We start from the raw sequence: 6,399 nt of genomic DNA, 5'->3' as shown, positions 1-6,399 counted from the left end.
AACAGAGAGGAGCTGGGAGGAGTGTAAGGGACAGGTCACCCGGGTTTGAAGACCAGGGTAAGGATTTGGGAGTTTATCCCGAGAGCAATGGAGAAGTGGGGGGATGGCAAGACACAACTGGCATTTTAAAAAATGCCTCTTGTTGGCTCCTTTTTAATCTTCAGGTTTCTGTGACCCCTCAATTGATCTATCGTACAATGTCACCACTTAGTCTTTGGCCACCCTACCCTCTCACCTCAAAATTAATCTGCACATAATGACACCGCCCAAGAAGACATACTTCTCGCTTTACATCATGAAAGAACATGTGGAAACTTCTTGGAAGTTTCTCAGGAAGGAAGAGGAGAGGCTCACAATATACGTGGCAGCCAAAACTGAATCTTTGAATGTTCTCCCCCAACCCCTGCCCCAAAGCTCCACTACATACATCAGTGGCCTCAAATCACTTTTTTCTCACCCCAAACTGAAAACGTCCACCTTTCTCCTTACCCCGCCCCTCTTATCCCCAGCCTCAGTTCTTGCCTTCTGTATCCCTGCAGCCCTTTATGTAGGAGGGATCTTGTCCTCTTGTCAATTTTCCCTGTTTTCAATGTTTGTCTGGGTGGGGGAGAAGGGGAGAGGAAGGTCCACAGAAGGGCGGACAAAGATGTGCTGGGAAGGATAGCCATGATTCTTGGTTTGCTCTGGGCAATGGTTTATTTTGATTTTCAGTTAATATCTGGTGTGGCTATTCATCTTTTGAATTATAAACACGTCGTACTCAGATTACCATCTGATAGTATTTTTACAATAAAGAAAGCTACTTTTTGGTTTGCTTTTGGCAGCTGGCCGATGTGGGGATCCAAACCTTGACCTTGGTGTTACAGGGGGGCTTTAACCACCAAGCTAACTGGCCAACGAGAAAGTTATGTTGGATGGTACTTTAAGGACACTCAAGTGAGGCCCCTCTTAAGGTTGAGCAGCATGAGTCTGAGCGCCTTGGTCCACCGCTCCTCTGTGTTCCAAAGGGTGGTGATGGAGCAGCATTCCCTGCTGCCCCCAGCGTCCTCCAGCAGGCCTTTGCCCACGTGGCTCTTGCAGGGCAGGCAGAGGCCCTGCTCACCCTTCCCAGCCTCTTCCTTGAACTGCTGCATGCCGTCCAGGAAGGCCTGCATGGCATGGTCAAGTCTGTTACTCAAGGACTCACCCCACCCGCATAATAGAACAGGGGCAGCTCAGTGGAGCCATCTGTTAAGGACTTCAGATAGGAGTGGTTTCTACAGGGGACCAGCCTGTACCTCTGAAACGGCAGCCCAGTCACATTGGACAGGGCAAGCAGCAGCAGTGCCGTCTGTCCCCAGGCAGCATTAATCTCATCCCAGTGCACGGGGACAGTGGGGGAGAGGACCCAGTCTAAAGTTACTGATGACGCCCAAGGGGCCCTCCTCCCAGGTCTTAAACGTGGCATTGAAGATGTTGGTTTTCTTCAGCCAGTGCAGCTGCCCACGGGCGTGGCGCAGCTGGTTCTCCACGCTCCTCAGCTCATCCTACAGTCCCAGCTGTTGCCACTCCAGTGCCCTGCAGTCCCTCTGGACCCACCGCTCCCACTGCTGCAGCTCTGCAGTCTCGGCCTGGGCTGCCTGCAGCTCCGCAGCCGCCCTTGCAAGGTTCACGTCCACGTCCTCCAGCTCGTGGGCCAGCTTTGCCTCCTCCCGTTCCAGGTCCCCCAGCTCTGTCTGCAGCTCCTCCTGCCCCACCTGCTCGCTGGTGTCCAGGCAGTGCCTGTAGTCCTGGCTCTCGAGCTGTTTCAGACTCCGGGTTATCCGACGGAATAATGCCCCTTTCTCTGATCATGAAGAATTTTCCAATCTGGGGTTTGTCTTTTAAGCTTTGGACATTATTCTTGGTTTGTTTTGACCAGGAAAAGTCAGTCTTTTCCTCTGTGGCATCTGGCTCTCCACTCATTCAAAAGTAGTTCCTATTTCAAGATTAGGGCAATAAGAACTATCGGGGCTTTGTGTCTCTACATATAGTCTTTGATTTTTCTGTCATTTTCCTCTTACTGGAAACATAAAATGAAAATTAATCAGTTCCTTCTCATGTTATGTGGCCAGATACAAAAGACCACATAACTGTACTGATAGGAACAATCCACGATAGGTCAATTCTCACACACAGAAAATGGAGTGGTTGTCAGGGACTAGGAGAGGCGGGATGGGGAGCGACAGCTTAATGGCTGCCGAGCTGATGAAGCTGTTCTCTCACTAGACAGAGGTGAGGGCTGCAGCACATGAGAAATGTACTTCATGCCACTGAATTGTAATTTTGAAAACATTAAAACACTTTATTTTATACAAGGGATATAAGTGAAGAGAAAAGATGATAAAATTTGGGAGATGCAGGACAAAGACAAAAACGAGGACAAGCACGGTGGCAGGGAAGGGGAAGGACAGCTCTGGAGTGGGGACTGGTGAGGGTGTTTGTGGGAGCTCTGGAGCCGGGGCTCCCCTGGGTGCTGGTGTTTCTTCCACTACTTTTGTTTCAGGGGTGGTTAGGTGAGCTTGCTCTGGCTCTGTCTAGCTCTTGCTCTTGCTCGGGCTCGGGCTCTAGATCTTCCTCTGGCTCTGGCTCAGGATCTTGCTCGTGCTCGGCCTCGGCCTCGGGCTCGGGCTCGGGCTCAGGATCTTGCTTTCGCTCTGGCTCTGGCAGTGGTCGTGGAGCTGGAGCTGAAGATGGCCTTAGCTCTTGGGACAGTTGTTCAGCCTGGGCAGAAGCTGGAAGTGGAGTGACAACAATTGAAAATATCAACATGAGTTTCTATGTCTCTTCCAATGACAGTCTTTCTGAGAAGCCCAAGTCCAGAGACCCAGCCTCAGGCAGTCTCCCCACACTGCAGGACACTGCATGATTGTTCTGAGTACTCAGTGCCCCTGTCCCCAGCCTGCTTCTGGAAACTCTGCTCTGTGTGGCCCAGCCCAGCCCCCTCCCCAAACCCTCACAGGCACCCACCCTCTTCCTCCTCACCCTCAGTCTCTGCCTCACTGGGCTCCAGGTGCTCCAGCTTCTCCAGCTGCGCCAGAAGAAGATCAGCCTTACGCTCCGCCTCTGAACCCGGCATATTGACACGGACATGGGCCAGCAGAGACTTCAAAGCATGGAATTCAGGAGGCTCGTGGAAGTCAATGGAATAGAATTCCAGCCAGATCTCTAGGATGGAGGACATGGCACTGGGGGAGAAAGGTGGGCAGCAGCATCAGAGGCCTGGCCTATCCCTCTATGCTGCCCTCTCAGGGCTCCCCCGAGTGAGCTGCAGTCTTGTACCCTGTGCCCCTGCCTGACCATAGACCAGCCCCTCCAATGTCCACCCCCAGTATGGCAGCCCCGGCAGAGATGGTCCTGGAAACCAAGGAGGGGCTGGCAAAAGCCTCTGTGGGGGGAGCCTTCAATCACTGGTGTGACCACCTTTCCCTTCTTCAGGGAAACCTGACACCCTCCTCTGTCTGGGTCCCTGCCCCGTCCCTATTGGAATGACCTGTCCATCAGGGCAGGAGGGTGCTGTCTGCTCTGGGCATTACTCGCTGGCACACAGGAGGTGTCCAGGAATATCTGATGAATGAGGAAACAGAGGGAGGCTCTGCTCCCCTGGCCTTCCCAGGGCCCTTGGAAAACCCCAAACTTGAGGTGACACGTGGATGTGCTGCCCAACTGTCCCCATCCAAATCTGCATCTCCTCTTCCCACTGACACTGAGCTCTTGACCCTGACCACACTCTGCACCACCAGCACCAGCTGAGCATCCGCATGGGTGAGCATCCCCGAGTGTGAGCGGGATGCTCTGCACACCAGCTCTGGCTCAGCACGGGCTCTGGGGGTGTGGGCAGGGCTGGATGGGAGGGGTGGGGGCAGGTTCTCTCTGGGCTCGCTCTGCTCTCCAGCCTCTCGCACACCCTACAGTGCCTGTGGCCCCCTCCCCAGCTCATCTTGACTCCTTTTCCTGCAGGAAAACCTGTGCCCTGGTCCCTGTAGCAGGAATCATAAGATGTGTGGCAGCCAGAGTTCTGCCAGCCCCCCCCATCCACAGGCCCCCACCGACCACACACAGTTCTGTGGAGATGGGAGCCCCTCCATGTGCACCCAAACCCCACTCACCATTTTAGCTGCTCCAGGGCTCCGCCATCCCCATGAAAATTGGAAAGAATGCTTCTGTACCTAGAGGAGACCAGGACGGTGTCACATCTACCATATGGTGGCACTACCTGCTTCTCATGTATATTGTGGTTGTCTGACCTCTGACTAGAATGGAAGCCCAGGAGGGCAGGGAATGTAGTCTCCTCGGTTCATTGGAATATGGTCAGTGCCCAGAAAGTCACTGCACATAGTGTGACTTCAGATATGTTTGTTGAAGGAATGAACGCCAACCAACTCCTCCCAAGATATCTGGGTGCACCTGAAGCCCCTCTGCCAGCCTCCAGTCTCCCTGCTTTGAATACACCCAGAAGCCTACAGATAGAATCTCAAATGTGAAAAGAGTGAAGGCCAAGTCAACGAGGTCAGTGAGGGTGTGACAGAGACTTCCTCGTGGGGTGGGGGCAGGAATCCTGAATGAGGATGACCGTGGCCCCTCCAGCAGAACTTTCCACAGGGCTGGACTCAGGAGCAGCACTTTCCATGGGGGACCCACTGGAGCTTGTTCCTGTTACCACCCACTGAACACAGGTGGAAACTGAGGCTCAGAGGGGTGTGGTGACAGTCCCAAGACTCACAGCTGGGAGGCAGCCGAGTGACACTGTGTGATCGAGGGGCAGAGTGCTCACCTGAGGAAAAGCAGGTGCAGCGCCTGCTGGGGAGTGGCAAAGTTCCTGAAGCTCAGGAGAAAGGTGTGCACGTAGGAGTGGTTGCCACGCATGACAGCGGGCACCAGGTGCTCCACCCACTTCTGCAGGGTGCCTGCGGGGACAGGCCACAACCTGTGGGTGGCATCTGGGCTGAGGGAAGACTTGTCTTCACTCTAGGTCAGGACAGGGAAGAGATGCACAGTGAGAGCAACGTGAACCCCCAGGAGGGAAGGGGCTGGAGGCCAGTCTTAACCCCAGGGAGGACATGAGAGGACAGCCTGAGGGCCCAGGGTTCATGTACAGGGTGGTGGTTGCCACCCCCGCAGTCCCCTTTCACCCTCCAGCCCTGACCTGAGGTGTGAAGGCACCAGGACCAGCAGGTTAATAAAGTCCCCACCCTCTGCCCCTGCCCCTGCCCTGGGAGGGTGTCCCATGTCCCCATGTCCCCCCTCACACAGGAGGAGGGTGTGCGGTCACCCATGGAGGCTCACAGTGCTGGCCTGGCCTGGCCCGCCCTGCCCTGGGGCACCTGACGTTACCTTTGGGGACCTGCTGCCAAATGGCCACAGGAGTCCAGGGCGAGGGCTGACCCAGCGCCGGAAGCATCGGACAAACCTCTCAGCCCAGGGCTGCCTGGGGCTACTGCCCCGGGACCTCGGGATACAGCACGACATCTCACTCTGCCTGTGGCCAAGTGAGCTGGGGAAGGGGCTGTGTATAGAATGTGGGTGCCAGGTTACCGAGTTCCCAGTTCCGTTGGGGTCTGTCGTCAAGGAAGTGAGGTCACTTCCTGGTACCTCATTTCCTGAACCCCTCCTCTGTGTACAAGACTGCAAGTGCCCCTCTGGGTACCTGACTGCTGACCCTCCTTCCCCATGAACTCTCTCTATTGCCCACACTTCCACCAACACTGCCTGACCACACCCCTGTGCAAGGCCTGGGTGCAGCCAGCTTCACAGCTCGGACGAGATACATGGAGGTTCAGCCCCAGCTCCTCCTTCTTATCACTTATGTGACCCTGGACAAGCCACTGTGACTCTCAGGACCTTCCCAGTCTCCCCTTCTGCACAGTGGTGATCATTCTAGCATCTCCTTCCTAAGGATGTCATCAGTCATGTGTGAGCAAACATCTCTGAAACCCATCCCATGACCAGTGTCACATGGAGCTAATGGACCAAACTAGAGATAAAAACCCATGACGGTGTGGAAGGTAGCATGGACTACGACTAATGACAGGTCTGGTTTCTGCCCTATAACCTTGAAAATGTTGCTTTTGCTCTTGGCCTGTTTTCCCTGTCTGCACCATAATTATTACAATACACCAAATTTTACACATAAGCAAAGATGTACAGAGTCTGAGTGAAAACAGCCGGCTGCAGAGTGGCAGTCTTGTCAGTAAGCAGTGACATCTTCTTGCATGGTCTTTCTCTCTGGACTTTCTTCTTTCCAGATCCTGCTTGGGTGGATTAATCTGGTACAGGTGACTAATCGTACCCATTTGCATGAGGATCTTTCAAAGTTGCACGATCAGGTTTTACAGTTGAGGACACTGACACAGAGATTTAACTTCCCGGGCTGCGGGGGGC

At 54.3% G+C, this 6,399-nt stretch overlaps 1 pseudogene; it reads right to left on the bottom strand.

Annotated features, from left to right (window-relative positions):
* Positions 1-959: 959 nt before the first annotated feature.
* LOC134377720 (beclin-2-like) lies at positions 960-1,772 on the bottom strand (annotated as a pseudogene).
* Positions 1,773-6,399: the final 4,627 nt, after the last annotated feature.

The sequence above is a fragment of the Cynocephalus volans genome, chromosome 5 (assembly GCF_027409185.1).
Source record: "Cynocephalus volans isolate mCynVol1 chromosome 5, mCynVol1.pri, whole genome shotgun sequence".
NCBI classification, from domain to species: domain Eukaryota; kingdom Metazoa; phylum Chordata; class Mammalia; order Dermoptera; family Cynocephalidae; genus Cynocephalus; species Cynocephalus volans.
The sequence above is the reverse complement of the archived record's forward strand: the minus strand, read 5'-3'. Positions and strand labels throughout refer to the sequence as shown.